The following is a 13,775-nucleotide window of genomic DNA, read 5'->3' on the forward strand; positions in this document are numbered from 1 at the left end:
ATATGTCATTTGCAAATATCTTTTCTCATTCTGTCAGTTGTCTTTTAGTTTTGATGATTGTTTCCTTCACTGTACAGAAGCTTTTTATTTTGATGAGGTCCCAGTAGTTCATTTTTGCTTTTGTTTACCTTGTCTCCGGAGACGTGTTGAGTAAGAAGTTGCTGCAGGCAAGATCAGAGAGGTTTTTGCCTGCTTTTTCCTCAAGGATTTTGATGGCTTCTTGTCTTAATTTGAGGTCTTTCATCCACTTTGAGTTTATTTTTGTGTCTGGTGTAAGAAAGTGGTCCAGGTTGATTCTTCTGCATGTCGCTGTCCAGTTTTCCCAGCACCACTTGCTGAAGAGACTGTCTTTATTCCGTTGGATATTCTTTCCTGCTTTGTCAAATGTTAGTTGGCCATACATTTGTAGGTCCATTTCTGGGTTCTCTATTCTGTTCCATTGATCTGAGGGTCTGTTCTTGTGCCAGTACCATATTGTCTTGATGATTACAGCTTTGTAGTATAGCTTGAAGTCTGGGATTGTGATGCCTCCTGCTTTGGTTTTCTTTTTCAAGATTGCTTTGGCTATTCGGGGTCTTTTCTGGTTCCATACAAATTTTAGGTTTGTTTGTTCTAACTATGTGAAGAACGCTGGAGTTATTTTGATAGGTATTGCATTGAATATTTACATTGCTTTAGGTAGTATCGACATTTTAACAATATTTATTCTTCCTATCCAGGAACATGGAATCTTTTTTCATTTCTTTGTGTCTTCTTCAATTTCTTTCATAAGCTTTCTATACTTTTCAGTGTATAGATTTTTCACCTTTTTGGTTAGATTTATTCCTAGGTATTTTATGGTTTTTTTGTGAACTGTAAATGGGATCTATTACTTGATTTCTCTTTCTGTCGCTTCATTGTTGGTGTATAGGAATGCAACCGATTTCTGTGCATTGATTTTATATCCTGCAAGTTTCTTGAATTTATTAATCAATTATAGAAGATTTTTGGTGGAATCTTTTGGGTTTTCCATATAAGATATCGTGTCATCTGCGAAGAGTGAAAGTTTGACCTCTTCCTGGCCAATTTGGATGCCTTTTATTTCTTAGTGTTGTCTGGTTGCAGAGGCTAAGACTTCCAATACTACGTTGAATAACATTGGCAAGGGTGGACATCCTTGTCTTGTTCCTGACCTTAGGGGAAAAACTCTCAGTTTTTCCCCATTGAGGATGATATTAGCGTTGGGTTATTCATATGTGGCTTTTATGATCTTGAGTTATGATCCTTCTATCCCTACTTTCTTGAGGGCTTTTATCAATAAAGGATGCTGTATTTTCCAAAAGCTTTCTCTGCATCTATTGAGAGGATCATATGGTTCTTGCCCTTTCTTTTATTGATGTGATGAACCACGTTAATTGTTTTGTGGATATTGAACCAGCCCTGCATCCCAGGTATAAATCCCACTTGGTCATGGTGAATAATTATTTTAATGTATTGTTGGATATGGTTGGCTAATATCTTGTTGAGGATTTTTGCAGCCATGTTCATCAGGGAAATTGGTCTATAGTTCTCCTTTTTAGTGGGGTGTCTGGATTTGGAATCAAGGTAATACTGTCTTCATAGAATGAGTTTGGAAGTTTTCCTTCCATTTCTATTTTTTTGGAACAGCTTCAGGAGAATAAGAACTAACTCTTCCTTAAATGTTTGGTAGAATTCTCCTGGAAAGCCATCTGGCCCTGGACTCTTGTTTTTTTGGGAGAGTTTTTATTACTACCTTTATTTCCTTACTGGTTATGGTTCTGTTCATATTTTTTATTTCTTCCTGTTTCAGTTTTGGTAGTATATATGTTTTAGGAATTTGTGCATTTCTTCTAGATTGCCCATTTAATTGGTGCATAATTGCTCATAATATTCTCTTACTCTTGTTTTTATTTCTGTAGTGTTTGTGATCTCTCCTCTTTCATTTTTGATATTATTTATTGGGTCCTTGTCTTTTTCTTTTTGATCAAACTGTCTAGTGGTTTATCAATTTTGTTATTCTTTCAAAGAACCAGCTTCTGGTCATTGATCTGTTCTACTGGGTTATTTATTTATTTATTTATTTATTTATTTATTTTGGTTTCGATAGCATTAATTTCTGCACTAATTTTTATTATTTCCTGTCTTCTGCTGGTTTGGGCTTTTATTTGCTGTTATTTTTCCAGCTCTTTAAGGCATAATGTTAGGTTGTGTATCTGAGATCTTTCCTCCTTCTTTAAGAAAGCCTGGATTGCTATATACTTTCTTCTTATGACTGCCTTTGCTGCGTCCCAGAGGTTTTGGATTTTTGTGTTTTCATTTTCATTGAATTCCATATACTTTTAATTTCCTCTTTAACTGTTTGGTTAGCCCATTCATTGTTTAGTAGGATGTTCTTCAGTCTCCAAGTATTTGTTACCTTTCCAAATTTTTTCTTGTGGTTTATTTCAAGTTTCATAATGTTGTGATCTGAAAATATGCATGGTATGATCTCGATATTTTTGTACTTGCTTAGGGCTGATTTGTGTCCCAGTATATGGTCTATTCTGGAGAACATTTCATGTGCACTGGAGAAGTATGTATATTCTGCTGCTATAAGATGAAATGTTCTGAATATATCTGTTAAGTCCATCTGGTCCAGTGTGTCATTCAAAGCCATTGTTTCCTTGTTGATTTTTTGACTAGATGATCTGTCCATTGCTGTGAGTGGGGTTCTGAATCTCCCACTATTATGGTATTACTGTTAATGAGTTTCTTTATGTTTGTGATTAACTGATTTATATATTTGGGCACTCCCACATTTAGCACATAAATGTTTACAATTGTTAGGTCTTCTTGGTGGATAGACCTCTTGATTATGATATAATGCCCTTCTGCATCTCTTGATACGGTCTTTATTTTAAAGTCTAGACTTTCTGATATAAGTATGGCTGCTCCGGCTTTCTTTTGTTGACCATTAACATGATAAATGGTTCAACATCCCTGTACTTTCAATCTGAAGGTGTCTCTAGGTCTAAAGTGGGTCTTGTAAACAGCATATAGATGGATATTGTTTTCTTATCCATTCTGTTACCCTAGGTCTTTTGATTAGAGGATTGAGTCCATTAATGTTTAGAGTGAATACTGAAAGATACGAATTTATTGCCATTATGTTGCTTGTAGAGTTGGAGTTTCTGGCGGTGTTCTCTGGTCCTTTCTAATTTTTCTTGCTTTTTGTATTTATTTATTTGTGTGTGTGTGTGTGTGTGTGTGTGTGTATTTATATTTTCATCTTTTCTCCCCTCAGGGAGTCCCCCTTAAAATTTCTTGCAGGGCTGGTTTAGTGGTCACAAACTGTTTTAATTTTTGTTTGTCTGGGAAACTTTTTTCCTTTCCTTCTATTTTGAATGATAATCTTGCTGGATTCTTGGCTGCATATTTTTCTGACAGCACATTGAATATATCCTGTCACTCCTTTCTGGCCTGTCAAATTTCTGTGGTAAATCTGCTGCAATCCTGATCTGTCTTCCTTTGTAGGTTAGGGACTTTTTTCCCTTGCTGTTTTCATGATTCTCTCCTTATCTGAGGATTTTGTGAATTTGACTATGATATGCCTTGTTGATGGTCGGTTTTTGTTGAATCTAATGGGGGTTCTCTGTGCTTCCTGTATTTTGATTTCTGTGTCTTTCCCAGGTTAGGAAAATTTTCTGCTATGATTTGCTCACATAACCCTTCTAACCCTGTTTCTTCCTCTGTCTCTTCTGGAACCCCTATGATTCTGATGTTGTGCCTTTTTAATGAGTCACTGATTTCTCTATTTCTTAAATCGTGCTCTTTTGCCTTAATCTCCCTCTTTTTTTCTGCTTCGTTATTCTCTATAAATTTGTCCTCTATATTGCTGATTCTCTGTTCTGCCTCCTCCATCCTTGCCACTGCTGCATCCATCCATGATTGCAGCTCAGTTATAGCATTTTTAATTTCATTCTGGCTATTTTTTTTACTTCTTTTATCTCTTCAGAAAGGGATTCTAATGTATTTTCAACTCCAACTAGTATTCGTATTATTGTGATTCTAAATTCTGGCTCAGACATCTTGCTTGTATCTGTATTGGTTATTTCCCTGGCTATTGTCTCTTTGTGCTCTTTATTTTGGGGTGAATTCCTTCGTTTTGTCATTTTGAAGGGAGAAAATGAATTAATGAGGTAGAAAACTTGAAATTAAAATATATTAAAATTAAAAAAATATTAAAATTAAAAATTAAAAACACACAAACACAAAAATTGAATAGATGATGCTAGATCCTAGGTGTGTTTTGGTCTGGGTTTTGAAAGTGGTTTGACAGATTAGAGTAAAAAAAAATGGGGTTGGGGACTAAAAAAAGGAAATCGTTTGAAATTTGAAAGAATGAATACACTGCAGCAGACTAAAATGAGATGATGGGGGTAAAATAGAATTTAAAAAAATATACCCAAAAGTGAAGATATAGTAGAAAACAAATAAAGAAAAACATTTTTAATAAAAATTGAAAATAAACATGATATTTTTCATTTTCTGTGTTTAAGAAAAAAGAAAAAAAATGAAAAAGAGAAAAAAAGAAAGAAAATCGTTTGAAAATTTGAAAAAGTGAATACAGTGTAGTAGACTAAAATAAAATGATGGAAGTAGAATAGAATTTTAAAAAATTTACATAACAGCAAAAATATAGCAATAAAGATTAAATAAAAATACTTTCAATAGAAATTGAAAGTAAAAATGAGTTTTTCTGCATTCAAGAAAATGAAAAGAAATAAAAACTAAGAAAGAAAAAAAGAAATTGTTTCTAAATTTGAAAAGCTGAGTACACTGAAGTAGACTAGAATACAATGATGGAAGTAAAGTTGAATTTGAAAAAAATTATACAAAAGTAAAAAATATAGTAATAAAAATTAAAGATATTTTTAATAAAAATTGAAAATAAAAATAATTTTTTTCTCTTTCTGTATTCAAGAAAAAGAAAAGAATTGTAAAAGAGGAAAAGGAAAAAGAAAGAAAATTGAATAGATGAACCTGCTAACAGATTGAAGTAGGACTCAAATTGCTTCATTTTCCCCTAATAGTCAGTCTATGTAGCTCTTTATATTCCATAAATTTAGACGGCAGTGAGACTTACGTTCTTGAAGAGTGAAGTTGGCCCAGTTGGGCAGGCCTCAGTGTAACAGCTCCACTCTCCACTAGATGGTGTTGCTAGTCTACTGAGGTGGATTGTTGTGGGGCTTGTAGGTGCATATGCCCATGCACGGGAGTGGTTCAAATGGCGCCACTCAGCTACCCAGTCTATTCTCCCAGATCAGCAATCACGCACCCGTCCTCCATCTTCAGCTCTCGTCCACTCCCCATTTCTTCACTCTCCGTGACCAGGCTCTAGGCAGCACCTCTCTCCTAAGTTTTGTCTAAGGTGGGGCTGTTTTCCCCGGCCCCTTACTTCTGAAGGACTGCGGCTTTGACCCGTTCTGCCCCTCTGCAGGAGGGTCTCACCGAGCAATGGCTGAATGAGCAATGGCCGAATATTGGCTGCACCCAGGTACACCCACTGGGTTGCCAGTGCCTGTTGTTGCTGGTGCCCTGAGATTGCGGCCAGGTGCCAGCCCATCCCAGAAAATGTTTGTGAGACAGTGTAGCAGCAGCCTCTCAGGGATTATGGAAAATCTCAACACACATCTGGCACCAGGCTTCACCCTTAATGACCTTGTCCCAGCACCAGAGAATGTGGCTGCCTTCTGGGGTCTGCTGGGACAAGGTGGCTTCAACAGTCTCTACCAAATATCTTTCCAGCAGTGGAACTGCTTTTCCCCATGTGGCCCGAGAATCTCCGGGACCCCACTCTGTTCCTAGGATTCGCCCTTCCCACCAGAGCACCACCAGGTATTGAGCTGAGGAGTTACAGCCTTTGCGCTTCCCTTGTTTACAGTCTTAATGGAATTTAAACCCTCTTCTTTCTCCTTTCTCCCTTTTTAGTTTAGTCCGTGCATCTGTTTCCAATTTTCCACTTTCTCTCCAGCTGCTTCTGGGGAGGGGTGTTTTCACATATTCTCCCCCCCTCTCCCAGTCTCTGTCCTCTCTCCGCCCTCAAAAGCTGTTCCCTACTTTTTGCGACTTCTTGCTCCCTAAGTTCAGCTCTCTATGCTGTGTACCTGCTGAATTCTGTGGTTCAGGTTGTGCAGATTGTTGTGTTAATCCTCAGATCAGTTTTCTAGGTGTGCAGGATAGTTTAGTGTTGGCCTGGCTGTATTTCATGGCCATGAGACACACAAAAACTTCCATGCTGTTCTGCCATCTTGGCTCCCCTCTTACTGTTACCAATTTCTGATTTAATTTCACTGTAGGCAGATAAGATACTTTGCATTATTTCAACCCTTTAACTTTATTGAATCTATTTGGTGAATGTACCAGGTGCACTTGGAAGGGAGTACTCACTTTAACCCCACCTCCCCTCTAGTAACCATCAGTTTGTTTTCTATAGTTAAGAGTCTGTTTCTTGGCTTTCCTTTCTCTTTTTTCCCCATGATCATTTGTTTTGTTTCCTAAATTCCACATATACACAAAAATACATTCAAAATGGATGAAAGACCTAAATGTGAGATAGAAAACCATCAAAATCCTAGAGGAGAGCACAGATAGTAACCTATTTGACATTGGCTGTAGCAATTTATCACTAGATACATCTCTGGAGGCAAGGGAAACAAAAGAAAAATAAACTATTGAGACATCATCAAAATAAAAAGCTTATGCACGGTGAAGGAAACAATCAACAAAACTAAAAGGCAACCTTCAGAGTGGGAGAAGATATTTGCAAATGACACAACTGATAAAGGGTTAGTATCCAGAATATATAAAGAACTTATTAAACTCAACACTCAAAAAACAAATAATCCAGTTTAAAAATGGGAAGAATACATGAATAGATATTTTTCCAAAGAAGACATCCAGATGGCTAACAGACACATGAAAAGATGCTTAACATCACTCATCATCAGGAAAATACAAATCAACACTACAATGAGAGAAAACCTCATACCTATCAGAGTGGCTAAAATTAACAGCACAGGAAACAAATGTTGGTGAGTAAGCAGAGAAAGGGGGACCTTCTTACACTGTTAGTTAGAATGCAAACTGGAGCAGCCACTCTCAAAGAGAGTATGGAGGTTCCCCAGAAAGTTAAAAATAGAACTACCCTATGACCCAGCAATTGCACTACTAGGTATTTACTCAAGGAATACAAAAATACTTATTTGAAATGGTCATGTGCACTCTAATGATTATAGCAGCATTATCAACAACAGCCAAATTATGGAAAGAGCCCAAATGTCCACTGACTGATAATGGAATATGAGTCAGGCACAAAAAAATGAAATCTTGCCATTTACAATGATGTGGATGGAGCTAGAGAGTATTATGCTATGCAAACTAAGCCAATCAGAGAAGACAAAAATCATATGAGTTGTTTTTAATTGTAACTATTATAATACATGTGTAGGAATAGTCCACTGCTGTTTTACAGATGAGAAATAATGTTGAACTGTTTTTCAACTGCTTGTTTGCCATCTTTACATCTTCTTGCTTGAGATATTTTAGATCTCTTTTCCAGATTTTCATTGAGTTGAGCTTTAAAGATCAGTTGAGTTTTAAAAATTCTTTGTATATTATGGTTACAAGTCAGATATGTGGTTTGAAAATATTATCTCCCATGGGCACCTGGGTGGTTCCATCCGTTAAGCACCCAATGACTCTTGATTTCAGCTCAGGTCAATATCTCACGGTTTGTGAGTTTGAGCCCCATGTCTGGCTCTGTGCTGCGAGCATGGAGTCTGCTTGGGATTCTCTCTCTCCCTCTCTCTCTCTTTGCCTCTGCCCCTCCTCCACTATAAATAAATAAATAAATAAATAAATAAATAAATAAATAAAATCTCCCAGTCTTTAGCTTGTCTTTTCATTCTCTTAACAGAACCTTTCAAAGAACAAAAGTTTTTAATTCTATTAAAGTTCAATTCATGAATTTTTCCTTCATCATGCTTTTTTGGTATTCTATGATTTCATCACAAAACCTATAAAGTCATATGTATTTTTCCCTGTTTGCTTCTTGACTTTTTATATTTTTCCATTTTCCATTTAGGTCTATGATCCATTTTGAGTAAATTTTTGTGGGTCAGTGTTTACGCTTATTTTTTTTTCAAAAATAAAAATGAGTTTGCAGTGTTTGTGGAAAAGACTACCGTTTCCCTACTGAGTATCTGTGCACCTCTGTTAAAAATTAGGTGACTATATCTGTGTATCTCTATACTGTCCCACTGATCTATATGTTTATTCTGTTCCCAGATTATACCATCCTATCCCGAATACCATACTATCTTAGTTACTGTAGCTTTTTGTAAGTCTTGGTCAAGCAGTGTCAATCCTTCAAATTTGTTCTTTTCTCAGTTCCTCATCTTTCCGTATAAGCTTAAAATTAGTTTGCTGACACTCATAAAACAGAAATCAATCTTGGATTTAGGTTGGAATTTTGTTGAATCAGTAGATCAAATGGGAGAATTGACATCTTAATGTATTAAGTCTTTTAAACATGGAATACACCTTCATTTATTTGGATCTTTCTGGATAACTTTACCAGATTTACAGTTTTCTGTATATGGTTCTTTTGCATAATTTGTTAGATGTATATCTAAGTATTTCTTATTTGTGTGTTATTATAATATTTTCAGTTCCAAATTCTGAAAGCATTCAGTTTCTTACCAATGAGAGTATTAGTTACAGAATTTTTGTAAATAGTTTTCATTAGGTTAAGGAAATTCCCTTCTAGTGGTGTTGGGTGGCTCAGTAGTTTGAGCATCTGCGTCTTGATTTCAGCTCAGGTCATGATCCCAGGGTCATGAATTGAGCCCCATGTTGGGCTCTGCACTGACCTTGGAGCCTGCTTGGGATTCTCTCTCTCTCCCCTGTCCTTCCCTGCTTGTGCTCTCTCTCTCTCTTTCTAAATTAAAAACAAATAAACAGTAATAAAAATTAAAAAAGACAAAATTCTATTCATAGGTTATTGACAGTTTTTATTCATAGTTTATTGACAGTTTTTATCATAAAGGGGGTTACATTGTTCAATGCTTTTCATGGATTTATTATTATGATCATATGATTTTTTAATGTAGTCTGATAATATAATGAGTAACATTGATAGACTCATCTAGTGTGCCTGGAATGAACTTTGGTTGTGTGTGCTATCCTTTTTACATATTTCCTGTTTGGTTTTATTAATACTTTGTTAAGATTTTTCTGTCTCTGTTCATTAGAGACTGGACTTTAGTTTTTTCTCTCTATATTTTTATAATATTTCCATTGGTTTTTGTCATTAAGATAATGCAGTCTTCAAAAGATTAATAGGCAACTTGTTCCCTCTTCTAATTTCTAGCAGATTTTGGAGAATTAGTACTATTTCTTCCTTTATATTTGGTATAAATTTGCCAGTGAAAACATCTGAACCTAATGATTTCTTTCTGGGAAATTTTTAACTACTAAAAAATGTCTGTAATAGTTATATAATTTTTCATGTTATTTATTTCTGCTTGAGTGAGTTTTGTTAACTTGTATTGCCAAGAACTGGTCAATTTCATCTGCTTTAGCAAATCTATAGACATAGAGTTAATAATACAATTCTCTTTTTATAATTTTAATGACTCAATAGTGATAACTTCTCTTTCATTCTTGGCATTCGTAATTTATATCATCTCTTTCTCCTGGTTAACCCAGCTAGAAGTTTGTTAATTTTATTAACATTTTGTTATTTTCTAAAATTTTTTAGTGTTTACTTAATTTTGAGAGAGAGAGAGAGAGAGAGAGAGAGAGAGAGAGAATGAGCAGGGGAGGGGCAGAGAGAGGAAGACACAGAATCCAAAGTTTCCAGGCGTTAGGCCATCAGTACAGAGCCCAACATGGGCCTGAACCTACAAACCATGATGTCATGACCCGAGCCGAAGTCGGACCTCCAACAAAATGAGCCACCCAGGCACCCAAATTTTATTAATATTTTAAAGAACAACCTGGGGCGCCTGGGCGGCTCAGTCAGTTGAGCTTCTGACTTTGGCTCAGGTCATGATCTCATGGTCTGTGAGTTCGAGTGCCGTGCTGACAGCTCAGAGCCTGGGGCCTGCTTCATTCTGTGTCCCCCTCTGTCTCTGCCCCTACCCCCACTCTCAAAAAATAAATACACATTAAAAAAAATTAAAAAAATAACCTTTGGTTTCATTTTCTGTTTTCATGTATTTTTTTAAAACATTTATTTATTTTTGAGACAGAGGTGCGAGTGGGGGAGGAGCAGAGAGTTTGGGGGACAGAGGATCTGAAGCGGGCTCTTCACTGATAGCAGAGAGCCCAATGAGGGACTTGAACTCACAAACCATGAGATTTAACTTGAGCCAAAGTCAAACACTTAGCCAATTGAGCCACCAAGGCACCCATCGGTTTTCATATTTTTATTTTATTGACATATGCTCTAATTTTAACTATTTACTTTTCTTCTATTTGCTTTTGGCTTAACTTGTTCATATGTCTTCAGTTTCTTGGTATTCACTCTTAGATTGAATGTTTTTAGAAGTTTTCTTCTTTTCCGTCTAAACATTGATTTACTATGGCATTAATTTTGATGAGTTTATTTTATTTCATTTTATTCTAGTAGTCTTAAATCCTATTTTCTCTTGTATTTTAGTTTTTTAATTAATTTATTTAAAAGTCACAGTCTAGTTAAAATATGGTGTTATATTAGTTTCAGATGTATAATATAGTAATTCAAAAATTCTTTTCTTAAAAGTTTATTTATTTAGTGAGAGAGAGAGAGAGAGAGAGAGAGAGAGAGAGAACATGAGAGCACAAGCCGGGCAGGGACAGAGAGAGAAGGATAGAGAGAGAATCCCAAGCAGGCCCCTCACTGCTAGCGTGGAGCCTGATGTGGGGCTTGAACTCATGAACTATGATATCATGACCTAAGCCAAATCAAGAGTGGGATGTTTAACCGACTGAGTCACCCAGGCGCCCCTAGTGATTCAAAAATTCTATACCTTACTCACTGATCATCATGATAAATGTATTCTTAATCCCCATCACCTATTTCACCTACCCCTCCCTTGCTCTGGCAACCACCAGTTTGTTTTCTGTAGTTAAGAGTGTTTCTTGTTTTGTCTTTCTCTTTTTTTTTCTTTCACTTGTTTGTGTTGTTCCTTAAATTCCACATATGAGTGAAATTATATGGTATTTGTCTTTCTCTGACTGGCTTATTTTACTTAGCATTATACTCTCTAGGTCCATCTATGTTGTTGCAAATGACAAGATTTCACTCCTTTTTACGACTAATATTCCATTCTGTGTGTTTATACCACATCTTCTTTATCCATTCATCTATCAGTGGACACTTGGGCTGTTTCCATTATTTGGCTATGGTAAATAATGCTATAATAAACATGTGTCCCTTTGAATTAGTTTTTTTGGGGGGGGGGGGGTTGGGGTGGGGAGTAATTACCCAGTAGTGTGATTACTTGATTGTAGGGTACTTCTTTTTTAAATTTTTGAAGAACCTCAATACTGTCTTCCACAGTGGCTGCACCAGTTTGAATCCCCACAAACAGTGAGAGAGCTTTCTTTTCTTTCCACATACTTGCCAGCACTTGTTGTTTCTTGAGTTTTTGATTTTAGCCATTTCCACAGGTGTGAGGTGATATTCCGTTGTGGTTTTGATTTGTATTTCCTGGATTATGAGTGATGTTGAGGATCTTTTCATGTGTCTGCCGACCATCTGGGGATCTTTGGAGAAATGTATGTTCATGTCTTCTGCCCATTTTTAATTGAATTATTTGTTTTTGGTGTGTTGAGTTGTATAAGTTCTTGATATGTTTTGGATGCTAACCCTTTATTAGGTATGTCATTTGCAGATATCTTCTCCTAATCAGTACACCACCTTTCAGCTTTGTTGTTTCCTTAATTGTGCAGAAGATTTTTATTTTGATGTAGTCCCCATAGTTTAGTTTTCCTTTTGGTTCCCTTGTCTCAGAAGACATATGTAGACAAAAGTTGCTATGTCCAATGTCAAAGAAATGACTGCCTGTTCTCTCTTCTAGGATTTTTATAGTTTTAGGTCTCACATTTAGGTCTTTCATCCATTTTGAATTTATTTTTGTTTATAGTGTGAGAAAGTGGTCTGATTTCATTCTTTTGCATGTTATCATCAAGTTTCCCAACACCATTTGTTGAAGAGGCTGTCTTTCCCATTGGATATTCTTTACTGCTTTGTCAAGGACTAATTAAGCATATACACATGGGTTTACTTCTGGGCTTTCTATTCTATTCTATTGATCTATGTGCTTCCCCAGTTTTGGGAGGCTTTCAGCTATTATTTCTTCAAATACAATATTTCTCTTTCTTCTCTCTCTTCTCCTGGGTCTCCTCTGATATGAATTTTATGCTTTGATGGTGCTGTTGAGTTTTCTAAGTCTGTTCTCATTATTCAGTATTTGTCTCTCATGTCTTCAGCTTAATTGCTTTCCATTACTCTATCCTCCAGGTCACTTATGCATTTTTCTGCATCCTGTAGCCTACTGTTTATTCCATCTATTGTATGTTAATTTAATTTATTGAGTTCTTCATCTCTCTTATGTTATATTTTATCCCTTTGTCAAGGGTCTCACTGATGTCCCCTACTCTTTTCTGGAGTCCAGTGAGTATCTTTATAATCATTACTTTAAATTCTCTATCAGGCATACTACTTATTTCTGTTTTGCCTAGATCTCCTGCTGTGATTTTGTCCTATTCTTTCATTTGGCTTATATTCCTTTGTCTCTTCATTTGGTCTACCTCTCTGTGTCTGTTTCCATGCTAGGAAAGTCAGCTATGTCTACTGCCCTTGAAAGTAGTGGCTTTATGAAGAAGAGTTCCTGTAGTGCCCTACAGTGCAGTGTCCCCTGTTCAGCAGAAACTGGCACCGGCAAGAGTCTTCTGTGTGTTGCTTATATCCTGCTATTGTTTTTGAGTTACTTTTTATTTCAGTTGAGGCATCTGCACTGACTTTCTTCCTATTGTGGGCTGTGCTTGTTCTCTGTGGTGTTAATGAGACCCACGCAGGCTGGTTTTAAGAGGGTACGACCACAGGAGGGCTGGAAGGCAGGGCAGTGATATCAGCAACATTTGCACTGAGCAGCAAGTACTAGGCTGGATCTGCCAAAGCACAGCAGCTGGAGTGGCAGCCTGGAGTGCAAAGCAGAGTGGTATGGGGATGAGCATTGTGGGGGAAAGGGGCACATGGTGGCTAGACTGAGTGTGAGCATGCAGCATTGACAAAATTTGTCCTGAGTCCAGGGCTGAGGTGATCAAATTTGGACTTGCTAAGTCCTCAGGAGAATGCATAGGCAGGACATACTGCTAGCAAGTTAGTTAAGAAATGTCTGTGCAGCATGGCCTCCTTGTATTTATGCTGGGGGTTGTGGAGGAAAATGGTGTCTACCAGGTCTTTTCTTCCCGGAGAAGGCTCCCAGCATGCTCCAAAATCAGTATAAACAGATCTTCCTCTCTTTTGACTCACCCAGTCAGCTGAGTCAGCTGACTTTTAAAGCTCCAGGCTCCAAGTCCTGATGGTTATACAAATTCAGGGAATTCAGCCCCTATGGCTTTCAACGCCAGATGCTATGGGGATTCGTGTTTCCTATGTGGGGTCCCTGGTACCAGGGGCCATTTCTCTCCCATTTGTGCACCAGGAGCTCCCTTCCTCCTGCAGACAGCTCTAGATCGTATTT

This window comes from Puma concolor, chromosome B3 (assembly GCF_028749965.1).
Source record: "Puma concolor isolate L17-30 chromosome B3, mPumCon1.1.hap2, whole genome shotgun sequence".
Classification (NCBI taxonomy): Eukaryota; Metazoa; Chordata; class Mammalia; order Carnivora; family Felidae; genus Puma; species Puma concolor.